Source organism: Meles meles, chromosome 6 (genome assembly GCF_922984935.1).
Source record: "Meles meles chromosome 6, mMelMel3.1 paternal haplotype, whole genome shotgun sequence".
Lineage (NCBI taxonomy): Eukaryota > Metazoa > Chordata > Mammalia > Carnivora > Mustelidae > Meles > Meles meles.
The window spans coordinates 104,533,552-104,554,077 of NC_060071.1; the positions used below are offsets into that span (position 1 = coordinate 104,533,552).

General features: G+C 39.8%; 1 pseudogene; it reads left to right on the forward strand.

Annotated features, from left to right (window-relative positions):
- The first annotated feature begins 6,443 nt into the window (after positions 1–6,443).
- Positions 6,444–8,958, forward strand: LOC123944150 (annotated as a pseudogene).
- Positions 8,959–20,526: the final 11,568 nt, after the last annotated feature.

The window sequence follows — 20,526 nt, forward strand, 5'->3', positions numbered from 1 at the left end:
GTTAGAAGTCAACTCTTCAATGGTCTTTTAAGTCTTTTCATTTATTCATTAGATCATTAAATATGTCTTCATTGACTCATACCTTGTGCCAGGCATTTGGTAGGGGCCGAGGAAAAGAATACATAAATCACAGCCCTGGCCCAGGAGTTTCTCATTTTCGAGTGGGGGGGACACGCAGCATAAGCAGTTATAGCAGAGTCCAGGAGTCCAGGAGTAGAGTGCACACACAGACCATAGAAGAGGAGGTGTGCACTAATGGTTGTGTGGCGGATGTCAAGAGAACTTTACAGTGACAGGATGCTTAAGTCAACTATTGAAAACAAGTAGTAAGTTTAACTCTAGCTGAAAGACCCCAGGAGATAGTTTATGAAAGGAGAACTACATATGTTTAATAATGTAGAAAAATTTCCAGTCTAATCAAAGAAATGCACAACTAAAATCAAATTATCAAGGACAAAACCCCCTGAGTTTATGAGCCTCAATAAGAGAGAGGCTGTTATTAAGTAAGAGGAACATGAATGGTGAGTTTATAAATTTGACCACCATTTCTGGATAGCAGCCCAACACCATGTAACAAGAATCTAAGTGTTCTTTTCTACCGTTCCAGTAATCCCACTCTAGAATTCTCTAGAATAATCAGAGGAGCTGTCTTAGTTATGTGCTTAACTCTTCTTTGTAGCATTATGTATTATAGGAAAAATATGAAAAGGAAACCATCTAAAGACGAACAAGCATTAAGATAAACTTCAGAAATACTATACAGTTGGTCTTTAAACAAGACAAGTTTAAATTGTGCAAGTCCACTGAATTATGGACTTCTTTTCAACAAATATATTGAAAAAATGTTTGGATATTTGCAACAATTTGGAAAAAGTCACTGACAAACTGTGTAGACTAGACATACAAAAAAAATTAAGAAAAAGTTATTATTGTAAGAATACAGTGTATAACATATAACATACAACATAAGTGTTAATTGACTCTTCAGGTTATCTGGAAGCTTCCAGTCAGCAGTAGGTTATTCAGAGCTAAGTTTTGGGGGAGTCAAAAGTTACACATGACTATGGGGCGGAGCTAGCGTCCCTAACTCACTGTGTTCAAGGATCAATTGTAAACACACACACAAACATGAGAATTATGTAGCCATTAAAAAAGGGTTTTCAAATAATTTATACAAGTTGAGAAAGAATCTTACAATGTAATATTAGATGAAAAAAGCACAATACAAACTTTTAAGGTACGATCCGTAAATATATATGCATAGAAAATACCTGGGAAAAAAATCAATCAAAGAATCAGAAGTGTGAAGCACAGTTAACCTTTTAATACGGACTTTCCCCATAATTCTTTGCGTTTTCCAAGTTTTAAATTAAGTCCACGTTTCTTTTACATAAAATTATTTTTTAAAAGAATGACTAGAAATTGACCAAGCAACCATAGGGGAAAGGCATGAAGGAAGGAAAGGCTTTCTAGTTTAAAGGAATAGTATGTACAAAGCCATTAGGACATGTCCAGGCTTAGTTAGTAGCTCCATTTGGCAGAAGCTTGGGAATGGTAAGCAAAGGTGGCAAAAAAGCTGAAAAGAGAGACAGGTTTCTCATAGCATATAGAATGTTGGGTGCAGTGGTGGAAGGTTGGAGACTGGGAAGCCGGTGTGCAAACAGATTGGAATTTGAGGAAGATTATGCTGGTGGCATGAACTGTGGGTGGGACAGGAGGGGCACCAGGTGGAGGGGAGAGGGTGTGCTGAAGTCTCATGCAGTTGTGCAGTCCGTGCACTAGACCAGGGCTCTGGCTAAGTGAGCGGGACTGAAATACATCCTAGCCTTGCTCACCTGGCTGAGGGCTGCTTCAGTTCAGAGGAATGGGCCCCTTTTTATGATCTTTCTACTTGGAGGGGCACAGAGACATACATACGCAGGCCGGGAGTACCCAGCTGCAAGGGAGGGAAGCAGGTGAGGAGGAGCTGAACTCAGGAAGTGGGAAGGGAGATGTGATTCATATAGCGTTTTAGTAGGTAGAGCTGTCGGGAAGGATTCCAATTTATGATTCAGTCAGGCCTTTTGTTTCTCTTTCAGTTACCTATATTTGGCCATTTTCTGCTTCTTTGTTTCAGTACACTCAAGAAGAGTTAGGAAAGGGGGAAATTCTGAGAAAAGTCCTCCCACCCCCTACTTTTTTTTTTTTTTTTTTTTTTTTACATTCCCAGTTCTCTGGAACAGAGGATGGCAGCCACTGATTCCAGTGAAGTTGCTGGATTACCTGTGGCTTTTAATTACATACTACCCAGCCAAGATAACAAATGGCCGCCTATTAGGACGGTTAATTTAGTTCCAGTAATTTGTCAAAGGCTGACTGGGCCAGCTATTCTTGAAACTTTAGGGGAGAGAAGGAATCCCACAAACAGTAAGCACTTGGATCACCCCAGGCACTCACTAGCCACACAGCCTGCTTGCACCTTTAACTGAAGATCTCTGTGTTCCAGACCAGTGCTGCTCAGCGTCAGCACCTCCTGGTATGTGTCCGGCCCCACCTCAGACTTACTGAATCAGAGTCTCTTGGGGTGGGCCCAGCAAACTGTGTCTTCACATGCCCTTCGCGTGATCAAGTTTGAGAACCTCTGCTCCATGCAAAAAGGAGAGAACAACAACAAAAATCTGCAATAGACTCCGTTCTTTTTTTTTTTTTTAATTTAAACAACTCTTTTTTTTTTTTTAAACATTTATTTGACAGAGACAGATCACAAGTACATAGAGAGGCAGGCAGAGAGAGAGAGAGAGAGGGAAGCAGGCTCCCTGCTGAGCAGAGAGCCCCATGTGGGACTCGATCCCAGGACCCCGAGATCATGACCCGAGCCGAAGGCAGCGGCTTAACCCACTGAGCCACCCAGGTGCCCCTAGACTCCGTTCTTAATGTTTCTCTGACCTCTGATTCTCAGATCTTTCCAGCTGCAGCTAATCACTCACACCTGACTCCCAATAGCATTTTTTACCTGGAATGTTCTTAAGGCAGTTACAGCATTTCCATATAGGCAACCATCACTGACCCTTTCATATGCTCACTAGCAATGGTATGATGAGCCTTTGGCCCACATGTGTTGCTTCTTAGCCTCCTGCAGATGCACCTTGGGTCTAAGGCTGACAGTGGTTCTGTTGGGAAAGAAAACCAACTAAAAGACATTCATTCACAGAAATATTATTGGAGATGATATATAAAGGCGAGCTTTCATTTAGAATTTAATAATACTTTTTAGCTCTGTAGAGAATAGAAATCTCCAATAAAATATGTAAAGCTATTCTTAAACTTTTATAATTTAAATTTTTAAAATATTTTTAAAAACACATCATATATTTCATCTTCCCTTCCAGGCTTTAAAAGGTGGGGGAGGGGGGCTAGATATTACCTATTTTTCTTTTTTTCCCTTAATAACTAAGAGGGACTATAGAAAGGTTAAAAATATGTATTGAATAAAAGGTGCTCTCTCCCATGACTTCTGAAAAACAATCATATTCAGTAAGAGGCTGCTTTGTAACTTGATCAGAGAGCCCTCTATTTGAGAGGCATGTGCTTGTTCCAGCATATAAGATTTTTCTCATAGGCCATCCAAAGGTAAAAATAATAAATGCAGGAGAAAATATTTTTGTTCCATATTTTCCTACTGCTGCACATTGTGGAAATTAACATGTGTTTTAGTTTTATCCAGGACATGCAAGCTGTAATTAACAATGTAAAAAATTTAGTAGGCAATTTATAAGATTATAAAAGCAATTTTGCCTTACGGGAGTAGACTGTTTTCTGCCCGTTTTTTTTTTTTTTTTCCTTTAAGATTTTATGTATTTGACAGAAAGAGAGATCACAAGTAGGTGAGAGGCGGGCAGAAAGAGAAGGGAAAGCAGGCTCCCTGCCAAGCAGAGAGCCCAATGCAGGGCCCTGATCCCAGGACCCTGAGACCATGACCTGAGCCGAGGGCTGAGGCTTAACCCCATCCAGGGGTCCCTGTTCGGTTTATTTAATAGGTCTCACGAGTGAGGCTGGAATTGTTGGTGTGGCTATTCCCAGACCCGCCTGCAGGTGGAGTAAAGCTGAGCTCACAGCTAACCGGTGGCATATAATTAGGGCTTGTCCTCCCTGGCTTTCCACAACTCTCAAACTTGTTGAAACAAATCAGCAACTCTCACCTGATATCAGCTAGGTGAAGATTCAACCTTCCAGACAATTTTTTTTAAAAGATTTTATTTATTTATTTGACAGACAGAGATCACAAGTAGGCAGAGAGGCAGGCAGAGAGAGAGAGGCAGAGAGAGAGGAGCAAGCAGGTTCCCCTCGGGGTAGAGAGCCCTATGTGGGGCTCCATCCCAGTACCCTGGGACCACGACTTGAGCCGAAGCCAGAGGCTTTAACCCACTGAGCCACTCAGGCGCCCCCTTCCAGACAATTTTTAAAACTGCATGCACTTGGGAGTCACTCCAGTCTTAAGAATATTTGCAGTGAAGTTGTTCAGAATCCATCATGCTCTGGTTACAGAGTGTATGGAATCAAATATAGGGAGAATAGGAAATAAACTTGATTTTTCTTTCTTTTGCTACTTAATTGCTAAAACCAAAATCAATTTTATATCAGTATAAAATAGGATATGAAAGTAGTAAGTGCCAGGCAACGTAATTCATAACGAATTGGGGAGGACTTCTTTAATTTTCCCCAATTTAAAGCCCATCCAGAGAATTCTCAATTAGGTTAAGAAGACAAAGGGCAATCAATGATATACTGATTATGATTGGCACATAAAAAATGACCCCCCAAAACTAAAATGGGACCAAAGATCTGTCCTTCAAATGTGAATAAAAGTAGTATCAGGCCAAGTAGAATTTAAGGCAGTAAGAGTTTTAAATTGTTAAGAGGTTAAAAAGTCAATTTGGGGCTATAAGGTGTAATCAGTAGTGAATACCTTACAGCATGGACTTATTTTGGCAAAATAATGGGACAATAAAAATACAAAGAAAAAAACACTGAAACATGAGGAATGAAAAAAATATCACTATTGGCATGGATGATTTTCATGCCCCCCTCCCATCAATCAAAGGTAGATCAAAGAGGCAAAAAGACATTTGTTTAAATATATATTCCTGGGGCCACATAAAGCTTGAATATGTATTCGGTAGGAAAAGTATATTTAGGATGGTCTGTTTTTAAGCATAGGCGATGATACAGACCCACAGTTCACTTTTGGGGTCTTTTTTTTTTTAAATATTTTATTAATTTGACAGAGAGAAATCACAACTAGGCAGAGAGGCAGGCAGAGAGAGAGGAGGGAAGCAGGCCCCCGGCAGAGCAGAGAGCCCGATGTGGGGCTCGATCCCAGGACCCTGGGATCATGACCTGAGCCGAAGGCAGAGGCTTTAACCCACTGAGCCACCCAGGCGCCCCCACTTTTGGGGTCTTAAAGTCATCTCAAGAAAATCATGCGTTGGTTCTCCAGAGCAGCTCATACAGAGAGGTTCAACCAGAAGCTTGTATAACTGAGGAAAATCCATCCCATATGTAAAACTGTGGTGGGCAGAGAACATGCACAGTGTTTCAAACAGGAGCCCCAGATCAAAGTCAGAAGGAACAGAATCTCTGGCTGTTAGATGTTAGTTTGTGATCTAGCTGCTTTGTGCATGCAAAATTCTGTATACTGTGATCTTGGAGGGACGATATCCGTCAGGGTTTTGTTTGTTTAATAATGGCTAGCAATTCTCCAAGCAACAATGAACAAGCCAGCTGGTGATTTGTATCACTGTAGTGGGCATCTTCTAATAGAGCTGCCGGTGATACCCGTCTTGGTGTTCGTGTTTTTGGGTAATCCTTTCCCCTCAAGTGTGAGCTGGACCTAGAAACTTGGTTCTAATGAACAGAATACAGCAAAAAAGATCTGGGATGTGAACATCTGGACTAGGTCAACAAAAAGACTGGCTTCTGCCTTGCTTGTTCTAATGGAAATCAGCTGCCTTGCTGTGAGAGGCTCACAAGGCAAAAGACGGAGGGAGGTCGCTCAGCCAGCTGCCCACAAGGAGCTGACGCCCCCAGGACAACTCGCCCTCAAGGAAATGAATCCTGTAACCGCCTGAGCATTCTTGGAAGTGCAGCCTTCGGAATTCAGCCTTGAGGTAGTTCCAGTCCCAGCCAACACCTTGACTACAGTCTTGGGAGAGACCCAGAGGACCCAGCTCTGCCCGCATGCCGGGACTCCTGACCCACAGAAATGGTGAGAGAAAGTGTTTTCTTATGCTTCTTAATTTGGGGCTAATTTTTCCAGCAGTCATAAATAACTAATATAATCATTGCTATTAAATTCATGGATCTACCAATGACAAAAAAAATCCATAGCACAGGGATGCCTGGCTGGCTTAGTCGGCAGAACATAACGACTCTTGATCTTGGGGTTGTGAGTTTGAGCCCCATGTTAGGTGTAGAGATTATTTAAAGGTAAAATCTTAAAAAAAAATACAGAGTGTATTTTATTGATAAATGCGATACATGAAATAGTTTATTTACAAGCCTTGATATATTCGTCTATAAGGAAATCTCAACAAATGTAAGAAAGCACCAATTAAACAGTTCTTCTCTAATATGTTTTTGTTTTAACTTGCAACAAAAAGAACTCTTTAATTACTTGGAAGTTTTTCTTCTTTTGTGTATATCATACATGCTAAGTGGTGCATAAACATGCACATACAATTTAAATAATAATTACAAGGTGAATATCCACGGGAACACTGTGCAGGTTAAGAAATAGAACATTGCCAGCACCAGAAACCCGTCGTGTGCCTTCCCTGATCACAGCTCCAGAGGTAAACACTATTCTGACATTGGGAGTGCCCACGTTTTGGCTTTATTTTACCACTAATGTGTGTATCATATAATACATGTACTTTCTCGTGTCTTTCTCTCTAGCTTAGCGAAATGTCTCGAGTCAGATTCCTCACGTGGAAAGGCGAGGACAGGTGTTCAGGTGTACATGATTTGCAGAGCTCGTGGTCTCAGGAGAAAGATGGGGGAGGGAAGCAGGACAGGGATAGGAGCTAAGCAGGGACGAGGTCTCTGCTTCAGCCTGATCCCCAACAGAACTCTGGAGTGTGGAAAGTACAGTGGTGGTCCCACCAAGATACTTGTGACAGCATGTCATAAAAAGCCTTGGCCTGTGTTGATCAGGGGTGCCCTTTTGGCCAAGGACAATTGTCCAGAGCAGGGGACAGCTGTGAGCCATTAGCAACCAATACAAGAGCTGAGGGCTGGAGCCCTGGCCTGGGAAAGGGGTTCTGGACAGCACCCACGATATATTCTGTTTGAGATTCAGCCTTGCTCTATGTGTAGCTGCATTTCATACATTTTCATTGGCAAATAGCATTCTGTTGTATGACTATATCATAAACACTGCAGTGAACATTTGGGTTGTTTCCAGATTTACCTATGACAAATAGTATCGCTTTGACTATTCTATCATGTATTGTGTTGGACATACTGTGTCAACACATACCTAGGAGTGGAAATGGCAGCACTACAGGGTATGTGCACCTCTGATTTTACTATTTATAAAAGTTGTTTTCCAGTTTGCACCACACAACAGCCTTGTGTGGTAGCTCCCATCTCTCTGCTTCTATTTTTGGACTTTATAGGTGTTAGCCATTCTATTAAGTTTATAATGGCATCTCATTAAGATTTAATGTGTTTTCCGGCCATTTTGTGAAGAGACAAAGACTGAGCGGTGCGGCTGGGTTGTCGACCTCGAGCAGCAGTTGGCTTCTCCACGTAGAACCCGGGAGCATGAGATTCAGAATCGAATCTCTTCTCCCTTCCCCCTCCTGGTTACAAATCACTTGAAATATATAAGTTAGTGGAACTTTGCTTGAGTGAGATTTTTTTGATCTTCAGCTACATTTTTCAGCTTTGTGAGGAACCTTACCATCAAAGAAAATGGCCAGCAATGTTACCAACAAGACAGATCCTCGCTCCATGAACTCCCGTATATTCATTGGGAATCTCAATACTCTTGTCAAGAAATCTGATGTGGAGGCGATCTTCTCGAAATACGGCAAAATTGTGGGTTGCTCTGTTCATAAGGGCTTTGCCTTTGTTCAGTATGTTAATGAGAGAAATGCCCGGGCTGCTGTGGCAGGAGAGGATGGCAGAATGATTGCTGGCCGGGTTTTAGATATTAATCTGGCTGCAGAGCCAAAAGTGAACCGAGGAAAAGCAGGTGTGAAACGATCTGCAGCGGAGATGTACGGCTCCTATTTTGACTTGGACTATGACTTTCAACGAGATTATTATGACAGGATGTATAGTTTCCCAGCACGTGTTCCTCCTCCTCCTCCTCCTATTGCTCAGGCTGTAGTTCCTTCAAAACGCCAGCGTGTATCAGGAAACACCTCACGAAGAGGCAAAAGTGGCTTCAATTCTAAGAGTGGACAGCGAGGATCTTCTTCCAAGTCTGGAAAGTTGAAAGGTGATGACCTTCAGACCATTAAGAAGGAGTTGACCCAGATAAAACAAAAAGTGGATTCTCTACTGGAAAGCCTGGAAAAAATTGAGAAAGAACAGAGCAAACAAGGAGCTGGAGTTGATCAAGGATGATGAAAAAGAGGCTGAGGAAGGAGAGGATGACAGAGACAGCGCCAATGTGAGGATGACTCTTAAGCACATAGTGGGGTTTAGAAATCTTGTCCCATTATTTCTTTACCTAGGCGCTTGTCTAACATCAAAATTTTCACCAGATCCTCTCCCCTAGTATCTTCTTCAGCACATGCTCACTGTTCTCCCCATCCTTGTCCTTCCCATGTTCATTAATTCATATTGCCCTGTGCCTAGTCCCATTTTCACTTCCTTTGATGCTCCTAGTAGTTATGTTAAGTCTTACCGTGTAATTTTTGCTTTTAATTTTGATACCTCTTTATGACTTAACAATAAAAAGGATGTGTGGTTTTTTTAAAAAAAAAAGATTTAATGTGTTTTCCTTCTTGATAATAATGATGTTGCCCACGTTTTCATACATTTATTGGCTCTTTGGAAGTTCTCTTTCTTTTTAAGATTTTATTTATTTATTTGACAGAGATCACAAGTAGGCAGAGAGGCGGGGGGGGGGGGGTGGATTGGAGGGGCTCGATCCCAGGACTCACTTAACCCACTGAGCCACCCAGGCACCCGGAAGTTCTCTTTCTATAAAGTTTTTGTTCAAGTCTTTCGCCTAGATTTTTCATAAAATGTCTGTCTTCTCTTATTGAAGATGTCTGACCGACTGATACTTTGTCAGTTCTGTGTGTTGCAAAAATCTTCTTCCATTCTGTAATTGCTCCTTTCAGTATCTTTATGGTGACTTTTAATGAATACAAGTTTTCATTTTATTCAAATCTAGTTTATTAAGTTTTTAATCTCATAATTAAGCTTTTTCATGTCTTGTTTGAGAATTTTTTTCCTAACCTGGAATCATGAAATATTTTTTTATATTATTCTATAAGAGCTTTATAGTTTTATCTTTTACTTTTGGTTTGTTTGGTGTTTTTAGAGGAGGGGATGGGGCAGAGGGAGAGGTAGAGAGAGAATCTCAAGCAGGCTCCATGCCCAGCACAGAGCCCTGTATGGGGCTCCATCTCACAACCCTGAGATCAGGACCTGAGCCAAAATTCAGAGTCAGATGTTTAACAAACTGAGCTATCCAGGCACCCTTTTACTTTTATGTTTTAATCCAACTATAATTTATTTTGCATATGGTATGATGTAGGTAACTAGTTTCGTATTTTTACCATATAAATAACCAGTTATCTCCAACTGAAATTTTTCTGGAAAGTTCTTTCTTTCCCCATTGATATTAAATGTCTTAGATCGGTCACATAGCAAGTTTGGATTTGTATTCCATTTCTAGTCTCTCTGTACTATTGTCTTAGTTACTATAGTTTTATAATACCTGGATCATTCAGGCTTCCCATCTGGTTCTTCTTGAAGCAGGCCCTGCTTTGGGTTTCCATATAAATTTTTAAACAAGTTTTCCAAGTTCCACCAAAACCAAGCAAACAAACAAAAACCTTTTTTTTTTAAATGAGATTATACCGGATCTATTGATCAATTTGGTTTATCTCCCAATTTACTTTGGTCTTCAGTATCTCTTTTTATTACCTTTGTTAAAGTATAATGTATATGTAGAAAAGTATACAGATTAAAAGTAGATGATGGAATGAATCTTCACAAAGCAGACACATGTAGTAACCAGCACTCAGACTAAGAAACAGAATACCATCAGCATTCCAGACCCTTATTGTATGTAAGTGTTGGTGTAAATTGTACACCTGAAACTAATATTACACTGAATGTTAACTAACGGGAATTTAAATAAAAACCAAAAAAAAAAAAAAAAAGAGAGAGAGAGAGAGAGAGAGAAAGAAAGAAATGCAAATTTGGGGGCCCCCTCCCAGAACTACTGAATCAGAACTGGTGGTAGTAGATTCCAGGAACTTGTGTTACCACAACCTCTCCAGGAATTCTTTTTTTTTTTTTTTTTAAATATTAGTATACTTGGCACACAATGTTGTATTATTTCAGTGTGCAGCAGTGTTTTCTCTATCTGTTAATGCTCTGTTCCCCACAAGGGGAGCTGCCAGCTGTCACCATACAACACTCTTACAATGCCATTGATTCTATTTCCTATACTGTGCTCTTTATTCCTGTGACAGGAATGCCTGCTACAGTTTGAGAAGCTTGGTTTTTTTTCCTTCACTTGGGAAGGTCAGAGGTCCGTGAAGCATAGTCAGTGCTGAGTGGCATTTGTAGGAAAGCAATGACGTGTTCAGAGTGGATGCACTGTAATTTGCTTATATTTACAAAGGACACCAGCATGAAGCCTGCTTTCTGATGATTGTGTAGGGAGGCTAAGCAGCATTAACCATCCAGTGCTGGCCAAGGGAGGCTGTTGAGTCTTGATTTCGTACAGGGCCCTCAATCTTCAGAGCTGTCGTTGTAACATTTTACACCATGGGCAGAGAGTAATACACTTCCTCGTATTCAAAGCAAAAAATTCAAACAAGCAGTTTGGATTCTTTGATTTCAGTAGATCCACAAAGATGAAAGAAAACCTACTTAAGATACATAAAAGTGTATAGTAAAATGATATAGTTAATTCTTTAGATTCTGGAGTGCGTTAAAACCCGAGATTATGGGCCCAAAATATAAGGGTTTCCAAAAAATCTCCTCAAGGGATAACCAAACTGTATATCATTGTATTATTTATGCCACAAGTTGCAGAAATAAGTAATAAAATTCACTTAGCATTTGCTGATTTAAAAAAAAGAAAGAAAAGAAAAAAAAAATCCTAGACCCTCAAAACTCCTTTTTTAGCTACCAACTTCACTCATAAAGGGTAACCACTTTCTTGACTTCTCATATCATATATTAACTTTCTCAGCTTTTGAACTTCATATAAATAGAATCACACAGGATACACTTGGCATTTTTAAAAAAGATTTTGTTTATTTATTTGAGACAGAGAGATCACAAGTAGGCAGAGGCAGGCAGAGAGAAAAAAGAGGGAAGCAGGCTCCCTGCTGAGCAGAGAGCCGGACGTGGGGCTCAATCCCAGGACCCTGGACCATCATGACCTGAGCCGAAGGCAGAGGCTTTAACCCACTGAGCCACCCAGGCACCCCATACTTGGCATTTTTCACTCAACATTATGTTTATGAAATCTACCCATGTTGTTCAGATAGTTTTATTCATTCTCATCACTCAAGTGTATATAGTATTCCACAGCATGAATTTACTAAACTAGATTAAATCATTCTGTTGTAGATGGACATATGAGTTCTTTCTAACCGGGCCATAACAAATGGTAATAAACATTCCAGTGCACGTCTTTAGGGAGCACATGCGTGCATTTCTACTAAGGATGTAACTGTGACGTAATTGCTAGGTCATAAGGTTTTATCCTTAGTAAATACTGGCAAGCAGTCTTCCAAAATGGATTGTATCAATTTCTACCTCTACTGCAGTATTTGAAAGTTCTAGTCAATTCATAGGCTCATCAGTTCTTCATATAGCCTATTTCACTTTAGCCGTCTGGGACCACACAGTGGTATCATATTGTGGTTTTAATCTGCATTTCCTGATATGCATCCTTTCATATATTTATTGGCCTTCGCCAGCCCTCTGTAAAGGATCTGTGCCTGTCTTTTCCCATTTTATAAGAGGTTATCTGCCTTTTGCTTTATTGATTTACGAGAGTTTCATCATCTGAATCTATTAAGCTCTTGATTTCTGCACTTTGGCTGGTGTGTGCCAAAATTTTGTACAGTGTGGAAATTCTAGGTAATCCAGATCTTTTTGATTCTTAGAATTCAAAATGAGAATTTCGATAATGAAGGATACTTGAAGCCATTGTAGGTGTTTCTGTTGATTCTGGCTTCTGGTTCCTCATTTCCTGGTGAGCTTGATAATTATGCTAACGGCTCATATTGCTGAGATTTCTGACACCTAAAATGGGGGCTCCTTCCTCCAGAGAGGAACTGCATTTGATAAGAACCTGTGGTCAGTTCAAGACTACTTTAAACCCATCAGGGCATGATGCTTTTTTGGACCATCCGGGTGAGGTGAATTGGAGTTACAAACCCACAATCCCTACCAGCATGTGCCTGTAACCTCCCTAGGATTGGGTTTTCTTTTATTTACTCCCTCTGCACTGTTCAGCATCAAAGGATTTTTATTTTTCTGGGGGTGGGGATTAGAGAGGGAAAGACAGGGTTTACTTCTGGTTCATTCTTAATCTGAGGAAATAGCCTTTTGGGATCCTAGCTTATGGCAGAAGGTTTCCTATGATACTCTCCATCTTTGCCAGAATTTAGACTTGAATTTAGACTTGAATTCTGAACTTGTGGACCCCAAGAGGACATAAAAAATAAAAACCAAGATTTTTTAGTTGGCAGATATTCTCAGAGGCAAAAGCAACATCTGTGTTCTGCTTTTCCCCTCTGAATTTCCACATTCATTTAGATTTTGGCCTGATAAAGCCTTTCTATCTTACCATCTTTTTCATGTTCTTCAGACTTTTAAAATCCTTGCACATTTTTCAGTTGTTTTCAACTGGAGGATTAGCCTGAATAGTCTAGCCTGCTTACCCAAAATAAGACTTTTTGAAGTTTTCAGGCTATCAAACAACTCTGGGAAAAGGAAGGGAATCTCTTAAATGAGATCACTAAAATAGTTTAATAAATAATTAAAACAAGATCCATTAACATAAAAAAATGTATAGGATATAGTCAGTTCTGCATGTTAGAGGTAAATCTATAGCAACAAATACTTTTAATATTTAGAAAGGAGAAAAGAATTGCATTATTTGCAATTTTAGAAAAAGAACCCAGATCCTAAGCAAAGTGGGATTTAAAAATGATAAAGATTGGGACGCCTGGGTGGCTCAGTGGGTTAAGCCGCTGCCTTTGGTTCAGGTCATGATCTCAGGGTCCTGGGATCAAGTCCCGCATCAGGCTCTCTGCTCAGCAGGGGGCCTGCTTCCCTCTTTCTCTCTGCCTGCTTCTCTGCCTACTTGTGATCTCTTTCTGTCAAGTAAATAATTAAAAAAAAAAACTTAAAAAAAAAGTCGTAAAAATGATAAAGATAAATAAAGGATAAAAAATAATATATGTTAGTAAACTAAAAGCTGATTTTTTGGCAGTGAGCAAAGAGGTAAGAAAGACAAAGTTAACTAATGGGGAAAACAACACAAAACAAAATTAAAGATAAAGGAGAGGCGCACGCCTGGGTGGCTCAGTGGGTTAAGCCTCTGCCTTCAGCTCAGGTCATGATCTCGGGGTCCTGGGATCAAGCCCCACATCAGGCTCTCTGCTCGGCGGGGAGCCTGCTTCCCCGCCCCCCTCTCTGCCTGCCTCTCTGCTTACTTGTGATCTCTGTCAAATAAATAAATAAAATCTTAAAAAAAAAAAAGATAAAGGAGATATGACACTGATACAAATTTGCAACTGTGGCCTACCATTAGGCAGGTGTCATTTTCAAGGTCTCCACCAGACCACCACTGCCTGCTCCCCTCCCCCAGAGTCCCTGGGGCATACGCATTTGAGAGGAATGGCAGGAGATGAAGTCAGGAGGGTCCAAACCTTTCTCCTCTGAAGGCAGGTAGAGCAGGTCCATTTGTGTTGATACCTACACCTGACAAAAACATCACCGGGAAGAGATAAGCATTACAAATTTGGGGGCCTCCAAGACTACCCTCAGTTTTGAGGATTCTTTACAAGGATTCACAAGACTCAACATATAGTTCTGCTCATGGCAATGATTTCTTACAGTGAAAGGATACAAAGCAAATAAACAATGGGAGAAAGCATATGGAGTGAAGTCCAGAGATAACCAAGCACAAGCGTCCTAGAGTCCTCTCCAGTGGAAATACACAAACATGCTTCTTCTTCCCTCCAGACAATACTGGTGAAGTATTGTCCTCCAGGGATGCTCATTAGGGATCCGTGTCCAAGCATTTTATTGGAAGTTGCTCACATAGGCAGCCTCTGCCTGGTGCGTACCAAAATTTCAGACTCCTACAGGGAAAGCGGGTGTTCAGCATAAACCAATATTGCTTGTACAAACAGTGTAGGCACAGTAAACAACCTTTATCACTTAGGGAACAGTGGGAACCCTCTTCAAATCCAAGTTCCCAGGAACCAGCCACAGGCTAACCCTGTAAGCAGGTCTTCTAAGACAGCTGTCTCAGACCTACTATGTTAATTCTTTCCTACACAGAATTTTATAAGAAGGAAAAGCATCATTCTTAACTAATATTATTTGTTTCTAGGAAATACAAAAGGGGCCACCCAGGTGGCTCAGTTGGCTAAGCATCAGCCTTCAGCTCAGGTCATGATCCCAGGATCCTGGGATGGAGCCCCACTTCCGGCTCCCTGCCCAGCAGGGAGTCTGCTTCTCCCTCTCCCACTTTCACTTCCTCAGCTTGTGTGCCCTCTCTCAAATAAATAAATAAAATCTTAAAAAAAAAATATATATATATATGTATATATATATATATATATATATATATATATATAAAAGAATCATCTGGCAAGCTGTTAAAATGAATGAGTTTATAAATATGGCTTAATATAAAATATATAAAAAATCAATAACATTTTTCTATACTAATAGCAACCTGTACAAAAAACAAACAAAATGGGTCCTTTTTGCAATGGTGATTAAAACACACATAATGTTTGAGAATAATCTTAACAAGGTATACAGTGATGCATGAAGAGGAAAATACAAATTGTATTAAAAATATAAAATAGGGGCGACTGGGTGGCTCAGTCGTTAAACGTCTGCCTTTGGCTTGGGTCATGGTCTCAGGGTCCTGGGGTTGAGTCCAGCATGAGGCTTCCTGCTCCTCCAGGAGCCTGCTTCTCCCTCTCCCACTCCACCTGCTTGTGTTCCCTCTCTCGCTGTGTCTTTCCCTGTTAAATAAATACATAAATAAATAAATAAAATCTTTATATATGTATATAAAAAGGGGCACCGGGGTGGCTCAGTCAGTTGTCTCCCTTTGGCTTAAGTCATGGTCCTGGAGTCCTGGGATTGAGCCTCGAGCCTCTCATAGGGCTCCCTGCCCAGCAGGAAGTCTGTTTCTCCCTCTTCCTCTGTCCCTCCCCTCACTCCTGCTCTCTTGCTCACTTTCTCTCAAAAAAAAAAATTAAATTAAATTAAAAAAAATATATATATATATATATGAATGACTTGGAAATTGGCCAGATATTTATTCCTGAATAAGATGACTGAACATGAAAATAACTATGTCTGAATTTGATTTGTGGGTTTAATGTAACCCAATCAAAATCTCTATTGCTTTGAGTTCCTTCTTTAAAAGAAAAATATGGTAAGACTGATGACTCACAGACCTGTACCTCTGAAACAAATAATACATTATATGTTAATAAAAAATAAAATAAAAAAGAAAAGAAAAATATGTTTTTGCCTACATTGACAAAATGATCCAAAAGTTTATTTGGAAAATAAAAGAGGAAGAAATTCTGGAAAAAAAAAAAAAAAAAGAGTTGTGGGAGGATTGGTTCTATTCTGTTTTAATCGTCTTACAAAGATAAGGTAATTAAGACAGTATAGTATTTGTACAAAGGATAACTAGATCAACAAAACAGGTCCAAATATAGATCTTACTATCAAATGACAAAGAATGCATCATAAATCAATGAGGAAAAGAAAGATTAGTCAATATATGGCAGGCAAATAACTGTTTAACAATTTGAAACGAGGCCCTAATTTGTCTTTGGAGAAATACAAGCATATCCTATCTTTTTATCACTTTAAATGGCCATTCTGTACTACCTAATTAAAGCCCTGATAGGTTTGGCTTTGAAAAGAATTTATGGTTTACAGTATTAGATGCTACTTCTGTTACGTCCAAACAATAACTAAAATAAAAGTGCTGATAAGCCTAGGGAAAGTATCACAAAGGGTTAGTATCTTCATTAGAAAATTAAGATCTATTTTTACATGAGGCAGAAACTACAGTAGAAAAATAACCTCTCAAAGGTCACGTGGCCTTGAGTAAGCTGTTTAATTCTTCTGAGACTCAATTTCCTTCTTCCTTGCAGGGTGTGACTAGGATTAAAAATATGCGTAAAGCTGCTAAACAAATGGTAGCTAGTTAGTAGAGGCAGTGGCAGTGGTCATTAACAGTGAGAGCTCACAGAATAAGAAAATGTTAAGTCCCCAAAAGACAAATGCTTACGAATGTGAACAGAAATTCTCAAAAGAGGAAATAAAACTCTTAATGTGGGAAAAATGCTCAACCTCACCAAAAGTCAAAGCAATGCAAATTGAAACCATAAGGTAACATTTGAAAACATCTTAATAACATTTAATAAATAAAACATCTAATACCCAGGGCTGAGAGGGTTCCTGGAATTGGTATTTTCATACATTAATGATAATATACAAGTTGGTATAACCCTCTTAGGAAGTGATGTGAAAATATGTACTATCATTTCAAAAAAATATCATGTTATTTGATTCAGTGCTTTCATGTCTAACATTCAGTACTAGAACAGAATCCCAAATGTGGAAATCCTACGTGCAAGAAGGATGTTACATGTAGTTATTGTCAAATAATGGAAACAACCAGCAATGGGAAGAATGATTGGGATTTCCTCCGAGGAATCATGATTACAGTGATACTACATACAAAATACAGTAAGAGAGAAAAACAAGATCCAACATTTTCAGTGTATTGCAGACAAAACTGGAAGGATATATTTCAAGTTGGAAACAGACATTAGAGTGATATGATTATGGAAAATTATTACTTTTATAATTTAAAACTTATAGTTAATTGAAACTAGGTTTTCCTGACTATTTCCAAATGGGTTCTTTCTCATATAAATGACATCAGAGGGGCACCTAGGTGGTTCAGTCAGTTAAGCCTCTTTCTTTGGCTCAGGTCATGATTCTGGAGTCCAGGGGATGGAGCTCTGAGTCAGTCTCTCTCCTCAGCGGGGAGTTGGCTTCTCTCTCTGCCCCTCCCCCCTCAAATAAATAAATAAAATCTTTACAAAACATAAATGACACCAGAATTTAATGTCTTGACATTAACCCTTGACAAAAGCTGACAGACTAATTTTTCTATATTGCTCCTCTAGATGGAGCACAAGTACTTAAAATATACTATAACCATACTTGCAGTCCAGAATTTTAGAACTCACGACTTCAAAGATAATCTAGTGTGTTTTCTTTAAAGTTAGGGATATACAGAAGGCACTCCCTAGCTACAAAACATTTTTTTTTTTATTAGCGCTGCTTTTACATGACCTAGACTTTCTCACATTGAGTATATAGTCTTGTTGAGTGGAAGTTCCCAATGGAGAGGAAGATGATAACAGAGGGAAAAATCAAGGATGCAAACTTTTCTGAAAGCCCTAATATTACTTACATAGAATTATAATCCAATAACTATCCCCTGAAATGTAAAAAAAAAAAAAAAAAAAAAAAAAATTCTGTCAACTTATTTAATGGTTTTGCTTTTTGTTTTTGTTTTTGTTGTTGGTATCCTAGTAAGTCTGGACTCCACAGAGGAAAATGTGAGAATTTGTGACTTTGATGTGTGGTTAATTGACTAGGGGTTCACCTGCGCAGGGCATATCTGATCAAAGATCCACTTTGGGGCCTGAAATGTGTCTCTGGTGAGGCCAGTTGCAACAGGAGCTGGGGTTTGGCTTTGGACAGTCCTTGGGTTACATCTGGCCTGCTAGCTCTGAGTTCGCTCTAAACGTTCTCAACTGTTTGTTGGATTTAAATTTCAAGACCATAATTAAGATGCGTAATCTCTTTTTTATAACCCAGTTTTGCCACAAAGCCATTTGGAACCAAGAACAAAATGAAGAGCCACAGCTTCCTCAGAACTATTCCTCTCTTTCTATCTAGACCACAACAAAGGCATCAAAAGATGGGGATGGTCCCAGGAAGGGACTCAGTTCAGATCGCCAAAAACCTTGAGCTGGGCCTGTCGATAATTGCTCTTCTCTTGGGCAACCTTAAAAAATCTTCAACCTGCACCTGGGACCTGGCAAAAACTTGCAAAGGGATGGCGGCCCAGAAAGGGTTTTACAGCGGTGCATAGACATGATCCAGGAGCTTCGGGTGTTCACGTGAGCCTGCGGCTGTTCACAATTTTGGAAGCACAAAGGGCAGTGGCACTCCGGGGCCCCTGGGACTACCTCTGAGAGAGTTGCTGTGGGCGCACACAGAGGTCGGCTGTGGTTTTCAGCGGTGAATGCAGAAGTGGAGTTTGCCCTGGAGGGTTTATTAAAGGGCAGACGATGATTTTTCTGCTCTGAGCCAGAGGTTTGTCTATGGTCATTTTTCTCTGTCCCCTGAAGAGGAGTAAAAAGCTCCCAGGTAACAAAAGTCACACACAAGACCAGTTTCCACAGAATCCATCCCCCTGACAGGTGGCAGGGCAACTTTGCACAGGCACCGTTATCTGAGAAGCAGCCCAGCAGGACCCTTCCCCAGAAGACAGGCTGGAAGAACAGGTGGATGGCAATCCTATGGATCCCATAAGACTGTAAAATCCCGACACCAGGGGAAAATTATATATTGAGCTCCAGGTTTTGCCTCACGACTTGTTTATTTTTCAGATAAAATTCTCCTTTTCTTTTTGTTTTTTCTTTTTCTTATGCTTTTTCCTGTTTTTTTCTCCTTTTTATCTTCTCATTTCAACTACTTGCTTATTATATCAACTTATATTTTGTAGTAGCTTTTTAACTTGTATTTTTTCACGTCTATATTTTTTATAGATATGTGCCATGTTGTAGTCCTTTTTTCACTATTCAATTTACCTCTCTATGTATGTGTGTGTGTATGTATCTATATACACACACAAGTTTTACTTTCCTTATAATTTTGGGACATAGTGTCCTTTAACACACAGACCAAAATACACCGAGGGACAACTGAAACATCCTGATTTGTCAACACTGAGAGATGTCCTCCCAACCCCTTCCTACCTTCTTAAAAATTTTTAAATTTTTAAAATTTTATACTTGTGTTTTATTTTGGCTTTGTTTTTTTGGTAGTAGCTTCAGACCACTCTGGATTTTGCTATGGTGAATCTTACTTGGGTCATGGTTGATGTTTTGGACTCTGCTTATTCACTCAACCATCCCTCAACAGAATGACTAGGAGTAGGAACTCTCAACAAAGAAAATAAGCAAAGACAATGTCCTCTGCCACAGAACAATGGCTATGGATATAAGCAAGATGTCAGAGAGAGAATTCAGGATAGTAATCATAATGTCACTAGCTAGGCTTGAAAAAAAGCATTAGTGACAATACGAAAATTCTAAGAGCAGAAATGAGATCAATCAGGCTGAACTAAAAAATGCTATGATGCAGTCTAAAATGGATACTCTAACAGTCAGGGTAAATGAGGCATAATAGAGAATTAGTGATCTAGATGATAAGCTGATGGAAAGGAAGGAAGTTAAGGAAAACAGAGATAGGCTGCTAGTAGTAAGTGTGAAGAGGTTTGGAGAGATTAATGATACCAGGAAATGTTCCAATCTCAGAATTACTGGAATCCCCAAGGAGGTGGGGGGGGGGGTTAGAAGGTATATTTCAGCAAATCATAGCTGAGAACTTCCCTAATCTGGGGAAGGAAACAAGCATTCGAGTCCAAGAGACAGAGAGGATCTCTCCCAGAATCAATAAAAATAGATCAATATCCCAACATATAATAGTGAAACTTGCAAATTTTACAACAAAGGAAATAATCCTGAGAATACCCAGGGAGAGGAGATTCCTTACATATGGAGGGAGGAATATCAGAATAATTTCAGACCTGTCCACAGAAAGCTGGCAAGCCAGAAAGGGCTGCCAAGAACATTCAGGGTGTTAAATGAAAAGAACATGCAGCCAAGAATACTTTATCAAGCAAGACTGTCATTCAGAATGGATAGAGAGATAAAGAGCTTTCAGGACAGGCAGAAACTGAAAGCATATGTG